The sequence below is a fragment of the Ambystoma mexicanum genome, chromosome 9 (assembly GCF_040938575.1).
Source record: "Ambystoma mexicanum isolate Mex_15411 chromosome 9, UKY_AmexF1_1, whole genome shotgun sequence".
NCBI lineage: Eukaryota > Metazoa > Chordata > Amphibia > Caudata > Ambystomatidae > Ambystoma > Ambystoma mexicanum.
In genome coordinates, this window is record NC_090931.1 from 727,947,908 (window position 1) to 727,964,904 (window position 16,997).

The window sequence follows — 16,997 nt, forward strand, 5'->3', positions numbered from 1 at the left end:
TTCCTTCCTGGTGGTTTTCAAATCATAGTGCGTTTTCATACTCTCAGCTGATCTTTCTAGATTCCGCTGAGCATAGGCAAAAGCATGTTGGAGGTGTTTCCTTAAATTCTCCACATACTCATGAGATATGGAGGCATTTATCAGTGTCTGCTCTTGGGTCCTGTAGAGCAAATGCTGAGGAAGCACCATCTTGCGTCCGGTCATCAACTCAAATGGTGACATTTTAGTTGCAGATGAAGGGGTAGATCTGATGGCCATTAGGACCAGAGGTAGTCGGATATCCCAACTTGGCCCAGAATCTGCCACAAACATTTTTAAGATGCTCACAATGGTTCAGTTATATCTCTCTACTGCTCCAGAAGAAGCTGGCCTATAAGCAATATGTAGCTTCCTTTTGACCCCCAGTATCTTCCACATCTTTGTCATTACTTCACTGGTGAAATGGCTACCCCTGTCTGACTCAATCCTTTGAGATAGACAAAAAATGGGAAAAGATGTGGTTAATCATCAGGGCAGCTGCTGTTTCTGCTTTGCAGTTTGGGGCCGGGAGACATTCCACCCACTTGGTAAACAAGCATGTAACGGTCAACATGTACTTGTTTCCTCTAGACGAGCGAATTACAGGGCCTACAAAGTCGATTTGCAAATCTGACCATGGCAGTGTCATCCCCCTCTTTTGGAGAGGCGCACGGTGTGTAAGGGATGATGGCTGAAATTGTGCACACACAAGACACCCCTTCAAGTATTGGTCGAGGTCCTGCCCCATGTGTGGCCAGTATGCAACCTCTCTTAATATTTCCAGTGTTGTGTGAAACCCCCTATGACCGGCGGTGGCCGCATCATGGGCGTGACTTAACATCAGGCTTCGGAATGAGGTAGGAACCACCCACTCATCGTGGCCAGCTTTGGATTTCCTTACCAGCAAACCGTCTTGGATTCGGAACATTTTTGGACATTTCATCAACACTCTTAGGTCCTCTTTCCCAATGTAATCGGTATCCATCAGAGGAAAGTTCTCAGGGTCCTCAAGGTGTTGGTAAAACTTACCAATAATTGGATCCCCCTTCTGAGCTGTAATTAAATCAGCATCAGGGGTCTCCTTACTCCATTGTGCAGTTGACAGATCATTGTGAGCATTTGTCTGGGACCTAGTGATAGCAGTGACCTGGATTTCCCCCAATAGGGACTCTATTTCTATTAGTTCCCCTTGGATGGCTCCGGTTTTGGCCAGCTGATCAGCTAAGTCATTTCCAGTTTTGTCTGGTCCCTCTAGTTTGGAATGACCCTTGATCTTTTTCCAGTAGATGGTCATCCCATTCGATGTGACCAGATCATCAATATTTTGGATTAGCTTCCCATGTTTCAGGGGTTTGTTATTAGCACATAACATGCCTCTGGTTTTCCAGTTAACCAGGTGCTCCACGAACCTGTTCCGTACATAATCCGAATCTGTGATTATGACCAGTTTGTGGAGTTGATGTTGGACAGCAGTGAGGATGGCCGGATGCACAGCCATCAATTCTGCCACCTGAATACTTTCGGGGACCAATTTTGTATCCAGCGGAGGGTTCTGGAAACTCCTTCACCCATGTATTCCCTACGCCGGCCACCAGTTCTTTCTCCCCGTTGTTGTCAACATGGTACGAGCATCCATCCGTATAGACAGTGGGCATTCCCTCACACTTGTCTTCTTCAAAGACTTTGTGTGGGGAATTAAGGTATGACTCCATGTTGTCCTTGATTTTTAGACTTTCGTCCTCGAGACAGTTTTCTCTGGCACAATCATGCAAGTCAGCCAGACCTTGCGCGAGGGGACTCTTCTTGCTTTGGCCATACCTGACCTCTACAGGAAAGCCTTGCATTGACAGAATCCAAGAACTAATTCGGGAATTACTCACATTTCCGGCCCGGATTCTGTCACTTTGGAGGTATTGCAGAGGCTGGTGTGGAGTCTCCACTATGATGTGTTCCCCTGGATAAACAGGCAGTAATTCTTCAATGCCACACCGTTGCCAGGAGTGCCTTCTCACAATCGTTGAATTTTTCCTCCACAGAGGATAAAGTTTTGCTTGCATAGGAGATTACTTTATTGACCTTGTCATGCTTTTGGTATAATACTGCCGTCAAGCACGTATTAGAGAACCCTGTCTCCAGGAAGAACTCCTTGTTTCTGACAGGGTAAGCTATGCAAGGCGCTTGTGAGAGGCTACTTTTGAGTTGTCTTACTGCCTCGGATTGTTCTGGACCCCATTCCCACTTGACCCCCCCCTTCAAGAGATGAATCAGGGGTCTAGGGATCTCTGCGTAGCCCTCAATGAACTTTCTGCTGTAATTAGTCAGTCCAAGGAGGCTCCTTAGTTCCCGCAGAGTCGTGGGGTCTTTCAGTTTCTGAAGTGCTTCCACTTTCTTTTCCTGGGGACAGAGACCCTGAGGAGTAATCTCATGCCCCAAGAAATTAACACGGGTTCTACACCACTGTGCTTTCTGAAAGGAAAGTTTTGCTCCGGCGGCCCTCAACTGCGTCAGAACATAACGGATCTCTGCTATGTGTTCTTCCACAGATGAACTTTTGATGAGGACATCATCTACATAAGCCAGGTTACCCCTCGCACCCAGGTCGGGCATGGCCTTTGGTGTAGGAAAATGTTGAATTCATTGCCGGAGTTGAGGTATCCGAAGGGAGTCCGGGTCCATGTGTACTGCTGGCCCCCAAAGGTAAAAGCCAGTTTGTATTGGTCCTCCCTACTGACAGGCACGGTCCAGTATCCATTGGTCAGGTCTATTGCAGTGAATACCTGTGACCCCTGGATCTGGGCCAGCCCTTGGTCAATGTAGGGAAGAGGCCATCGGGAAGTATGGACCCGTTTGTTGAGCTCCCTAAGGTCGGCACAGAGTCTTCACTGGCCGTTTGGCTTCAATATTCCCAGCACCGGATTATTGAAGGTGCTGTGCACTGGACGGATTATTCCCCGGGACTCAAGGTTCTTAATTATTTCAGTAAGGGACTCCATGGATGCGAGAGGCAAACGATATTGCTTCACAAACACTGGGGTCATTCCAGGGTCTGTGGGAATTGTTGTGGTGTGGATGTCGGTGCTACCACAGTCATATGAGTCTACCGCAAAGAGATTTTGGAAATCCAAGAAAACTTGTTTCAACTTTTGCTTCTGTTCCAGAGTCACGCAGGCATCAGCTAGGTTGACCCTCTCTTCCACCATCTGCCTGAAGCCTGGAAAGACTTCTGGTTTGGCTATCTCAGCGGCCTCCTCCAGCTGGCTGGAGAAGTCCCTGGTCAGAGTGCTGATTTGGAGTGGAGGATTCAGGTGGGAAAGGCAGCCCTCATGGACCTGGAAAATCACCTCCTCCCTCCCGAAGTCACAAATCACATCTTCCTTACCATAAAGGCAGAAAGTGTACACCAGAAAATTCCCCCCATGCCGGGTGAAGATCCTGTCTTGTGTTGTATTGTCCTCACTGTCACTGTCAAAACAGTCCTTGGGGGATCGGTCCTATCAGTTCATTCCCTAAGTCAATGGAGAAATGTCGGTCATCAACCGCCATTCCAATAATGGTGCCTGCGGCTAGAGTAATGCTCTTTAAGTCGCAGTTATCCACCTCTATTGGAATGGTGTCATGTACTATGTTGACTAATGGTGTTGGGTTTACCCCCAACCCTTGCTGTTGGAGAGAAGCATTTAGATGTATATAAGCATCAATGTTTTTCAATTTTTGTCCTCTTTTAACTTTCACTTCCAGGGAGAATTGTTGGGTCCTTTCTGGGATGGTGACTTCCTCTTTGATCTGAATTTCAACTGCATAAGGTAGCAATTGAGCTGACCTAAATGCTTTTTCTGGATCATCAAAGCCCATGGGATTATCCGCTAATCGGGACCAAGCTTTGAAGTTTATTAGGTCCAAACTAATGGCGAAGAGATTGAGAATGTCACTGCCTAAGTATAAGGCAGCAGTGACATCTTGCACGACCCAACAATTATGGACTATGCTCTTGTTGCCAATGGAGATTTTGAGCATACACCTGTTTGGCAGGAGATGTTTCGAATTGGGTGCTTCCAGGTCCATTTCCCATTTGTCTATCAGTTTGAATGTGGGAATGACTGGATCTTTTGGGAGTTGGCGGAACATGGCTTTGCTGATGAAGCTCTTACCGTTGTTCACACACACTTCGGCGAGAATAGAGTCCTTCCCATCATTTAACTGAACAGGGATGAACAACTGCTCTCCAATTTGTTGAATATCAGCCAGGCTCTGAGCTGATTTCACATCTTCCTGGACTATAGGAGTGGGAGTTTCTGATTGTGGATTAGTAAAGAATTTCAGCTGTTTCCTTCCAGTGTGGAATACCACCTTAAACTGGAAGGAAGGTTGATTTTCATAAATAGAGAGAACCCCCCACCACCAGTCTGTTGTCCTACCGCTATTACTGTCACGTCTGGAATTTGGTTGTTCTGGAAGTGAAATTCTACTTGGTCAGATTTTTGTTCAACCATGTGGCAGGTGCCATTTAAACTAAGATGGTTGACACTCTGTTTTAATTTTATTGGTCGGCTAGTCTGGGTCCAGAGGACCTTGTTTACACAATCTATTCGGGGTGACAACCTTCTCAGGAGGTTGTTCCCTAGTAAACAATGGGTACCCTCTGGAGTCATTATTATGACCGGGTGTTTCACCTTGTGTCGCCCAATTTTAATGTCCAATTTTGCAGTCCCCTTGACAGGAATTTCCTTCCCGTCAAAGTTCTGCAGTTGTCCAGGAAGAGAGCTGAGAGGAATACGGTGATTCTCCCCCCGTCCTGCATTTAGTTCATCAAAGGCCCTTTTGGACAGAAGGGTAGCTTGGGATCCAGTGTCCACCAGTGCCGAAATTGTACCCTGCCCCTGTATTTGTACCGGGGCATAATATCTTCCCTCCTTCTCCTCAAGGGGACACAGATAATGCACATTTTTGGACATCTGGTGGGCTAACTTTCTGGTTTGGGACATTGCTAGCGAGATTTGGGCAGAATTCTGTGGAGAGCCTGGGGGAACCGAAAGAAAAACTTGGCAACTGGAAATGGTTTCGGGTTCTGGGCCGCCCCCCCCCTTTTTGGAGGCAGTCATCAGGATGGGTTTGACCCATGGGATTTTGGTATTGTCGGTTCTGGGATGAGATGATGGGCGGCGGTAGCTCAGTCTCCACATCTCCCCAGTCTAAATTGGCATCCCTTGGGACCCATTTTTCCTTTGGAGGAGTTCCCCCATCTCTGAAGGAGAAGATCCTTTTCCCCGGATCTTCTGAGGATCCCTCTCCCTCAAATTGGAAGACCTGTACCTCCTCCACAAAGTTGGTCTGTTTGGGTCCTTTGTTTCTCCTACCTCCTTTCTGCTCCTTGGGTGGCAGACTTTCAGGGGTAGGAGATTTTGTTTCCGGTTCCTGGTTTTCCAGGGGCTGTTTACAAGTTGGGAAGGAAGCTTCCTCCAAGTCTTTACACCCCCCTTCCCCTTGTGCCTCCTTCCCGGGAACCGGTGGGTTATCGGGGTGCTGCCCCCGCCATTGTTTTCTGCGGTGGCATGCTCATCTGAGGGTTCTGTTGAGCCCTCAGTATGTGACCCAGATCTCGTGCCATATTTTGGACCTGGCGCTCAAGTTGTGAAACCCACTCAGGCTGATACGGGGCTCTATTTTCTCCCCTGGGCTGATCCCGGGAAGGGTAGCTATCCCTTCTCTGGTAATACCCCGGATTGTGAAGATTTGGGTACCCCCCCACCCTTGGCCTCCCCTCTCCCGGATTAGGTTGTCTGGGCTCAGCGAATTGGGGAAAGAAGGATGGATGATTTTGGGGCTGGAAATTGGGTGGATACCTGGGGAAAAAGTTCTGGCCAGGATTTGGTGAATTTCTGCCCTCCTGGGGGAAGTTAGGAGGGAAGTTCCCCAGGTCAGGTGATTGGTTGGATCCCCCCCTTGGGCTGGAGGAGTCCACACATAACCCAAGATTGGTCGGTTTCCCTTGTAGCGGGGACTTACATAGTCAGGGGAGCGGGGGACCCCATTTGTAGGACTACCTCCTCGACTCCCTGTCTGTGACTGGCCCGAGGGCCTTCTGGGCTGTGAATTATTTGGTGCAGGCAGGTTTTTAGGCCCCTGCATCTCCAAATCTAAAACGGGGGCAACCTTTACCTCCGCCACCTTGGCAGCAGCAGGGGTGCTGTTGGTCTTGGGGTTTTTCTGCGCATTACTTTTATTTTCTAAGGGCTTCTGCACCTCATAGATCCGGGTAGACTGTTCAATGACCCAGTCTAAAGATCTTTTCTCAGGAAAATCTCTCACAAGCTGGGTCATTATGTATTTGCGTAAGGCATGGAAAAACGTATTGATAAATTCTCTGCTATCCGTGCGCGCCCTTCTGGTGGTCTGCGCAAAAGCACCCTTTAATTCTTGGACAAACTCTTGAGGGGCCTGATCCTTCCCACATTGCAAATTGTAGGCTGCCTTGCGAGCCTCTTGAGGATTTCTGTGCACAGAAAAATGTTTCAAGATGGCCGCCCTATATGTGAAACACCTTGAATGGTTTTGATCCTCCAGCCCTGCAAAGAAACTGGAGTATTCTGGTGAGAAGGTCCATTTGACGTACTGGATGCAGTTACTGCTGTCCTTCAAATGGAAAGTCCCCATCATTTACTCATAGAGCTCCAAGTGTTCCCAAACAGAATACTTGGCGTTCTTATGATAAGGCGTGATGACACTCCTTATTGCCTTTATTTGTTTCAATGGGTCCTTAAGCAAGGCCCTTTTTGCCTTATTGGCCTTTTTGGTTCGCGTAACTCTGGTCCATTCATCCTCTGACTCAGAAGCACTGCTCCCAGAGGTGCCCGTCTGATCTTCCAGGTTTTCCCGGATTCTGCGAGCCTGGGAATGGCTGGCAGAATGTGGGGACCTGGTCTCCTGTGTCCTGTAATGCTCAGAGGAGTCTTCAGATCCCTCCATGCTGCCAGGATTTGATGGGTACCCCCCCCAATGACCTAACTGGGCAGAGGTTTTCAGGATGCCCTTAATGGGCCTACGCTCCTGGGGTTCCCCACTAAATTGCACTGTCCTTGGGTGCCCAGACCCGGATTCCCGCCCATCCATTCCTGGGAGGTACTGGCCTATGAGCCCCATACTTCTAGCTGGATAGTAATCTGCCATTCCCATGGCCCTGGGCTCATGTGCGCGAGGGGACATGGGGGTGGCAGAGTCCAGGGACTGGGAGAGATGAAGGCCTCTGGTACTAGGGCAACTGAGGTTATGCTCAGGAGTTTCTCTTTCCCAGCGAACCTCATCTCTATCCGCCCCTGCTCCCTGTTGCAATGCAAGAGCCTGCGCTTTCAGTTCCTCAGTTAAGGCCTTAATAGACTCTATCAGTCTCTCCCGCATCGCTACCTGTTGCTGGAGCCTATCATTGTGCTGGCAGAGAGCCTCATTCTCTCTCTGTGCCTCCTGATTGGTCCTGGAGTACTGGGCCAGTCTCTGCTGCAGGAGGGTTACCTCCTGAGCTGTGTCCCTATTGGCCTGCTCCTTTCTTGCCAGGGCATCCTCCACCCTCCTGGTGTGCTCTAACAAGTTCTGGTGTTCTTTTTGGAGGTCACCCAGTCCCTGGAGGGCCAGGTGATTTTCTTCCATTTTCCTTTTTAAGTGGCAGACTTCCTGGCCTAAGGTATACCTTTCCTGACTAAGAGCCTGCATCTGTGCTGCCAGGTCGTCCCTTTGCCTTTGGAAGGCACCAGCTTTTTGGCGCTCCTGATCAAACTCTGCCTGGGTATCCAGGTCTTTCAAAATCAGTTTATTGCTCTCTGCCTTCTACCTATCTAGGTGGCTTTGCAGGGTGACTACCTGCTCAGCACATGCCCTATTGAAGTCTAACTGTTGCTCCAGCTTTTTCTGGCTCTGCAGTAGGGAGTCCGAACCTTCTTGGTACTCCTTCTGCAAGGCCAGAAATCTGGTATCCTGGTCAGCCTTTTCCTGTTGCAGCACATCCATATCCTCCTTTATTTTAGTGATGTACTGTCTGCTGTCCTTTTCTGACTCCTGGCTCCTGAGCAGCCTCTGCTCAGAAGAGTCCAGATCAGATTGGGCCTTCTCTAACGCCATATGTTGCCTATTTGCCAGAACTTGGCCTTCAGCACATTTATTCTGTATGGCTCCCATATATAGGTACAAATATGCCGCTATCCTGGCAATCTTATTATGTTCATCTTTGGCTTTAGGGGCCATATATAGTTCACTCAGGGCCACATGTAGGGGACCTGATCTCTCCATTTATCTGACTCTGTTTCAGTGACCTGTTGCGCGATTGCCTGCAACCAGACCGTTTGGTCCTGATGAGTCCACTCACCTCTCACAAATAGCTTATGGAAGAAGTGCTCTCTGGCTATTTTGATGACTACCAGTATTGTCATTCTGGAATTTGAGTTCCTTCTTGACTTACAGAAGTTTGTATTTTATTTTTGCAAAACAGACCATTTCCTTAGAGCGTTCCTTTGAGGAGTGCTTTACAGCGTAACACAGCGTGGTGATCCGACCAGATGTATGTCTCCTGTCAGTTAGCACACTGTATTAATCTGCACAAGTGATAGATCTAACCCAGAATCTCCGGCTATGAGCCCCCACTTTGTTAAGCGGCTTCACTACAGCTAAGTCAATGCCTAGTCTGGGATGCTGAGGGAAACCCTTATTGATATATTTTTAGGTCCGGTTCATGTACTCTGGATGACAACCCTTATATAACACCCCTCTCTTAGAATCCCCCTGACCCCACTGAGCCAAGAAGTAGGTCTGTTTTGCAAAAATAAAATGTTTATTTGAGAAATATAACAATATATATCTATCACACTTTTATAATAAATTAATATTGGATATCGCACTTAAAGTATGACAGTGATCAACAATGGATAATGTTCTACTGGTAAACTGATTTGGTTACTTAGAAGTAGCATAGAGGATGAGGTAGCTGAAATGCTTTATGGTTTCAAGGAAATGCAAGGTGGAATAAATGCAGTACAGAAAATAAACTGATATGGTTTCACAAGAGACAATATGTTCACTTTTCCCCTGGTGGCAATTCACCCCCCCTATATGCAATGCAAGGAGATGGAAGTAACACACACAGTCTTCAGGAATACAATCAAATACAATACGGAATTCAGTTCCCCCCAGCAAGCTTAAAGGAAACAAGTAGAAGTTTGAAACACAGGCCCAAAATGCTTTTAAATATGATGGCAATGGATGGGAAAATGTGCTAACTGATTTTAATTCCCTCTAGAGATTCAGGGTGAGCGAGAGATGTTTGTTGGTATTAGTTCAGGCTCACTTTAGCAATGCTCTATGATTTATTACCAGGTTGCAAACGGATTTTAACAAAGGAAGGAATGGAGCTGCTATTTTGACAAGTGGAGAAATTGAGCCAAATCGCAAATCGCGGAAAAATTACGCGAGTGCGTAAATCGCGATTGCGGAAAAAGTATAGGAAAGTTAAATCTCGTTCCTAGGACAAACGGTTCCAGAGATACGGACGATTTAATAAAGGTAGATTTTCAGGATTTAAAGTAAAACTCAAAATGACAGGTGACAGCTTGCAGCTGCAGAATTGATAGGTGACAGTTGTGCAGCTTTCAAAATGACAGATGACACGATTTCTAGGAGGCTGTTCTAATTAGGTTAAAATAGTTTGGATTAGATTATTTTAACTAAGAGATTGGGTTCTGCACAGTTCTGGCGGATACTCACTCCTAATTTTGAAATGAATGGGCCTCGTCACGGATCTGGTCAACTGGGCTGGACTTCGGGCGGTTCTGCTCACAGAGTCTGGGTCAGCTCTACTCTGCTGGTCTAGACTCTCTGGATACAGCGGCCTCTGGTTCTGTATACTGCTCTGCTTTCCGGTCCGGATCAAGTGGATTCTGGATGTAACACTGCTTTCTGGGTACTGGCAAAAGTTCTTGGCAAAGAATGCAGACAGCTCGCCCGGCTGTGGAATAGTTTGCAAAAGATTTTGAGGACTGCTGACAAATACTTTTGCTTGCAGTGGGCCTTCTTGGTTCAAAGTTCTGTAGTCTATGTTGAGCTTGGAAGTCTAACTGTTGGATCTCTGGATGTGAAGTCGTCGGTCAGCACGCTCCGCAGCAAATGAAATTGAATGTCTCTACCTGTCCCAGCAGTCTCTTTTTATGTGTTTTGGAAGTGGGTGTGTGCGTGGCATAACTGAGCCTGCCCCTCTCTACTTGTCATTGGCCCAATTCTCCCCTCTCCCATGATTGGGGTAAGGAAATGGATTGTCATCATGATGAGGTCTGTTTAGGGGTCAGAGGATCCTCCCCTGGTCAATTTGCCCACAAATCTATATTTGATTCAAATACATATTTCCCAGATAACACAATTTGTTGAAATTACATGTACACATTATATATTCCTTATGGTCCATGCTTGTCCGCCTCTGATCTTCCTGGGGGCTTGCATTCAAAAATGACAACATGTTGCGCTTTTTGACTTGTTTACCAATATCGGACATTTACCAAAAATTACACACATGTGCGCAAGGAGTATGGACATTAATTGATGAAGTGTCAGATTTTTAACATGCAGACATTTGGAGTAACAGCCTTTTTTACGCTACTATCCCCAGGAACATACCACAGGGTCCTAAAACCTCTTAAAATGTGCACAGAAAAATCACAAGAATAATTATATTATTTATATAATTTTGACAGGTCCGTACTATGAATTATCCATCTTTTTAAAATTATGCCCTGGTCAAAAAGGGGTGTGGCTTCCCACATCACATGGTGGAATAACTGGTTTATCCATTTTCCCCAAGCTCAGCTGGCTCTCACAGGCACTGCCCCTCCCAGTTTCTCCCAAGAGGAAGCCATTTTACGACCCCCCCCAATATAACATTTGCCTGAGCCAAAGAAGGCCCATTGTTCAGTTCCCTGCAGTCCCCAGCTGCCACTCCCCTTTCAATCAACAGGGCCATGTGATCTCCTTTTGGTGGGGCCAGCAGGATGCAGCCAGGCCTGGGAAGAGTTGTTGAGCCAATTCAACTCCTGTCGGGGGTAGTTGTCAGGCAGAATTCAGCTAAATGTCACTTTAGTTCCCAGTTTTCTACATTCAAATCCAACTTACATGCAGCTATTTTTTATATATACATTAAATAATTACTTCCTTCAAGTCATTTCAGAATATAGTTTTACATTGTATCCACCTCTTAGCAAGTCTTTCCTTGGCCTGGTTTCGGTTCATTTGTTCAGTTTTACACAAAAGTCTGGTGGTTTTAAAACGCTGGCTTTCTGATAGTGGTGAGCACCGGTACTGCATCCATTTTTGACATTAAGAAAATGAATTCCCCACAGTTCTGGGTTGCTTTTGGCAATCAGCATTGCCATTCCCAATGATTTCAGGCTACTGTGTGTGTAGCCCAATGGTGGTTTTAGGCAGTGCCCTCCTGTGCTCACAACATAGGCAAAAATGGGTGGCAGCCTATTCTTCATGTTTTCCATGTGAACTCTCTGGGGAGATCTGGCCATCATGATGTTTTCCATGCCAGTACTGCACAGTTTTATGGTAGGGCTCGGATGCATGGGTAAAAACATCCCACATATCCAGAGGAATTAATTGGATTGTTCAGTCACAATTGAAGTAAATGCTCATGCAAATGCATAATCCTAGTCATATAAAAAAAAAACAAGCATTACAGTACTAATTGATGCGTGCACTAGAAGATGCAGACAGAGGTTCAGTAGTTTGCCTATTGAGGATCTGAAAACCATCCTCAGGGTAATCATTTAGAAATAGCTATGTTGAAAAAGCTCATTAACCAATAAGAGAAGTTAAACATGAAACATTGTCTTCTCGTTGACACCAACGAATATATCTAAACCTCTTTAAAGCCTGACTTTCAAAAAGATCCCACTAATCCCAGCAACACATCCAGGCAGGTGTAATTACATGCCCAAGAATGGCATTACATTGTCAGTAAGAATCGTATCTAGTTTCTCCACTGATGAGGTAGTTCAAGCCCAGCAATAGATCATCAAATTAGGCCAGATGCTCAATCAGTTGCTGGAAAACAATACAGGCATGATTCTAAGGGCTACAAGAAGCGTAATATATGTATCTGAGGTCTGAGATACTGAACACTCTTCAGAGCAGAAGATCTTACTGATTGAAGGCCTAGGAATAAAGCATGATATGGGCATCATAAGCCTCAGACAAAGTTAAAGAATTGGATGTTGCCGATCAGGCCACATTGCTTTAATGAGATAAATAGTTTGACAAGAGCAGAGGACAATCTTTGAGGGAGAGGACAGTTCATATGGCCGGTTAGTATATGCTCTGAATTGTAGACAACAGGAGTCAGCCCACATTAGGAAATATTGATCTTTTACTAGAGAGAAAATCTCTGACACACAAGGAATCACCAGAAATTGCACTCCTTTGTTTACAATAACAATAATAATATTAGTATAATTATAATGATGATGATGATAGTGATGGTAATAATAATAATAATAATAATACTAATAATAATAATAATAATAAACAAAAACACGTTTAGATTGTGTGGGGAATGTGTAGATGAGTGACAAGAAATGTTCTTGTTGTGGAAAAAGATTGAATTTGTAAATAAGATCTTACAAATTGGAGGCCAGTTTGCCTTAACAGCACAGCCACTGGTTTCCACCATGATGTTTTGGAGATAGTCTCTCCTGGGTTTGAAATTCTTTTTAAGTATACTTCAACCCCTAGTTCTCGTCTACTGTCTGTTATTGATGGTAAAAGTATGCTTTGACCAGGTGTGCAGGTCTTTAGCGTCATCCTGACAAAAAAATTGCTATCTTCAGATGCCATGATTTTGGTCAATGGACTCCATTTGCACCTAGAACATCTTTTTCACAGGCTCATACATTTGGATTGAAAACATGTTATAGTGTTCAGCATCTAGCAGAAAAGATGTAGGAGGCTACTGAGAATCTTATTGTATAAGCATTGATTATAACGAAGGACTTATTGTCAGTCTTCCACCAACATTTAGCCACTAGGTATGTCTGTTCCATTTACCCTTCTTCTGTACATATAGTGACCAATTAACATTTTCTTAATTAATTACACATAAATGGAAATCATATAGTGGATTTTTTCATGTGAGATAGCTATAGATGCTGGATAGATGGATCTTTTCCCTAATCAGCAGGAGACCCTTTGTTTGAGAGGTACTGCATGCTTGCGTGTTGTCCTTTTCACTTTAAAAAGAGAAAGGCGGATATTAGCCTATCATTGAGATATGTGAAAACCTGAATTTCCATTTGGTGAAGTCATCCCACTGAAGGGCCATCACCTTGGTGATGACTTGTAGTGCATAGCCTAAACAAAAAAGAACAGCACCAATTGGGCAATTTAAAGGAACATCAGCAATGATCAATGAGCTGGGACATGTGGGTAAAGGCTATAAGTCGTTGGCATCTATTGAAGCCAGAAAATGCATGAGCACAGTCGGTGCAATTTTAGTCTGACAGATTACCATTTTGAAAGATGTGGCGACCCACACAAGAAAGTTTGAGTTATTGCAGGGGTCTTTACTCCCAAGAAATTGCTGAAAGAAAAACAATATAACATCAGTACCTTCTCCAGTTTTTGGGTGGAACAGAAATAATTGCCTTGCCAATGGTGTCTGGAAACCCCCAAACATAGTGTTTTGACAAAGTGACACAGTATTTCCAGTGCTTGAAAAAAAAAGTCTAGCAAATCCATGTTTGTGGATTTGGAGGAAGTACATTTTAGAAAATGACAATTTTCATTACTGAAGGAAGAAATGAACGGGGGCTTGATTTCAAAATGCAGAAATACATATATATCAATGCCTTTGGAGGCTGATATTGGACACTGGAGAACTGACTGGGATGTATATATTCATGTTTGTTGCAAGGCAACCTCTGAAAACTTACAGTTGAAGAAGCCCATAATCTGTCAATGCTGGGGTTCAATAAAGGGCATAAAATGGTTAGTGTGTCCACTTTGTATTCTTTATGTCTGTATTGATCAAAGCAACAGCTCATAGGGTTTGTCTGGGTAACACCAGCTAGTTATTCTATTTCCCAATAGGAGTTGAGTTTTTTCTCTCCTTCATCTAGTTTAGGTCTGTGGCCTTGGCAGAAACATTTACAGTCTCCGGGATGTCAGTGTCCTGCACTTTTTTTTCCAGCCAGCATTGATCTTTTATTGGTACCTGCAGATGTTTTATTAGGGTATTGAGTTGGCTCTCTTTTTAGGTTGTTGAATTTTTGGGCTTAAACTTGGGTACCCTCCTGGTTTGTTGGGATGAACTTGAAGCATCCCAGCTAGGCAAAAAGTCTTGGGCTGAGAAAAACCTACTAGCACGTACTGCAGTGTGAGGAGGATGAGTTTCACTTGGCAGAATGCACACGTATCACTTGTAGTTAGTTTTGACACACATAAAATACACACATAATGCAACACAGTAGGAGCAACAATATATATTAATATTGTGGTTACAGAGTTTATATACAATGTTATAGGCCCTGTGTTTAGTAAATTGTATACAAGGTTATGTTCTTCAGTGAGGTGCAAGGAAAGAGCTGAAGTAGTTGGAAGATGGTGTCAGAAAGGTACTGTGGTAAGAGCCAGGTAAGTGTGTTAACATTGCAGGAGTGCTGCCATGTTGAATTTGAATGCCTAGTACACAATGAACAGAATGTAGGTCCTGATGTGGAGCTGCAGCACCATTTACCTGAGTCCCAAGACAAATCCGTTTTCCATCCTCCAAGTGAGAAGCCAAGGCCAGAGGCACTTTTGGTGCACAGATAAACACTAATTGTATCCAGCCGCAGGTCCTGAAAGTGGTGGTAATGGAATGTTAGCTGTGGGGAGGGCAGAGACAGATGGCTCTTTTATGGACAAATTTGTGAGAATAGGGCATGAGGTTTTGAAATGCAAATAGGCCAGGCAAAGATTTAGAGTACTACTGCCCTCACCCAAGGAGCGGTCATCCCATTTGAATAACAAGTAGATGCATGAGCAAAAGCAAATAAATCCCTGAAATTCAGACTCAAGAGAGCTCTGGACATTTGGGGTTTGAAGGAGATAAGGCGGGAGCTGTGTCTGGAACGTGCTGTGATTTGTGTTAGGAGGAGTAGAGGTGATGGCATTACATTTAGTACACCAAGGTCGGGGTGCATTTTGTGTGCGCCGCAGTGTCTGGTATAAAGAGAAGGCATATTGTCTTATCAAAGCAGAGTTATCCTTGCCAGTTTTACTTTTAACGTGTCTGGATCGGAGGGGTGCACATGATGTGATGGTCATGATTTATTAGTGTATCAATATACTTGGCCAATCCTGTACCTTGATTTAATTTTGACGATGTAGTCGGCCACATGTACTGGGGAATGGGTTTAGATAAGGTGTGGCCCATCAGTCCAGGGACTATATATAGGGTGGGTATTAGCATGTTCTATTAGTGGCAGCAAATGAGGGTGGTGGGATAACATTGCAACCTGTGTATGCTGATTATTGGTTTTCCGCTATATAACCTGTAGCTTATTGCGGTGTGAAAAGCTCTGTCAGTTTGGTTCTACGGGACCATTGGACACTTTTTTGCATGTAATACACCTTGTTTCCCCTTGCCTTGCAAACCAGGGCAGATATCGTTTGGTCTCTTGGATTATTTTTGTCGTAGAGGTTTTGGGTTGTGTTTTTCTTTACAGTTTGTACCAACATTTTGGACCATCAATAAGCTGCCACATTGTTTTCTCTAGATTCCAAATGTACATACCTTCTGGGATACACCATTGTGCTACCTCACCTATTTAGCTTGTGAATCAATATCCTATTTGGTAAGACTAGGGTTGTTGTTCCTCATCCCATCTTCCCCCAAGCCCCTTTTCTTCATGCACCACCAGCTTCCAGGCCTCTAGAGTGTTTCCTTAACTTATCTTTTATTAGGGTGTTTTGCCAGCACACCATGCATTGTCCTAGTTTTTCCCCTAAAATATGGCTGCTTAGCATACCCTGAGAGTGCTCACTCCCTTTAATTGTCCCTTTATATTACTTGATTTCCTTCCATGGAGCTGTTCAACTCCTCCCTCATTTAGTCCTGCACCCTTCATTCACGTAATGTCCTTGTCATGTTCATCTAGCAAAGTCTCCCTTTTATGGAGCATATGTCTATGTCTATAATTTACAAGCAAGTGAAATCCACCTACAGGACGTGAGGACAGTCTGATTCTGACCACATCCAATGTTTTTCAACAAAGCATAGAATGACATAAATAACAATATTTCTTTATTACATTAAGTTTATCGATCTAATTGGTTGGTGTATAAGCAGAAGGTCAGGCTCAGAAGTCCCTATGCAAAAAGGTCATCCTCCGCTGCATCAGCAGTTAGAGGATCACTAAAATGTAGACTTTGCAGCTCACCTTAAACATATCTCCACTTCCTAACATTTCAGGGTGCGCTGGAATATCATCTTGAATGAACTGTTCACCCACAGAGACCATTGACAATGCAAATGTCTCTTATGTGTTTAATGTTGTGAGCATAGCAGCTGCTCAAACATATTACATGTGTACATCATGAACTTCATGAGCCAATGAACTTCAGGAGCAATTAGCACTGAAGGAGGAAGATGATGAGGTGGTGGTGGTGGAAGCTTGATGGGAACCTGAGGGGATAGGCTCCCCCAAATGCTTGCACTTTCTAGAACATGTGCTTGCTGACTGATCTATACTGTTAGAAATCTCAGACTACTACCAGCATTTAAAACAGGTAGCCCAGCTTTCATAGGCCAAGTTTGGTAGATGCATTTATCCTGAGATCAATGGGCAGAAGCTATTGGAGCACAATCTTCAAATCCTGCAAGCTTAGTGTGAGTGGGTTTGTCACCCTTTCATGAAGAAGCCTTTGATATGTCCAATGGAAAAGTGGCTTTAGCCCGCTGAACAGGCATCAGT

The 16,997-nt window shown here is 44.8% G+C and overlaps 1 protein-coding gene across 12 annotated transcripts in view; it reads left to right on the top strand.

Annotated features, from left to right (window-relative positions):
• The window catches only part of GULP1 (GULP PTB domain containing engulfment adaptor 1), a 2,063,281-nt gene that overhangs the window by 1,842,870 nt on the left and 203,414 nt on the right, over positions 1 to 16,997 (top strand). The gene's annotated exons all lie outside the window — the stretch shown is intronic.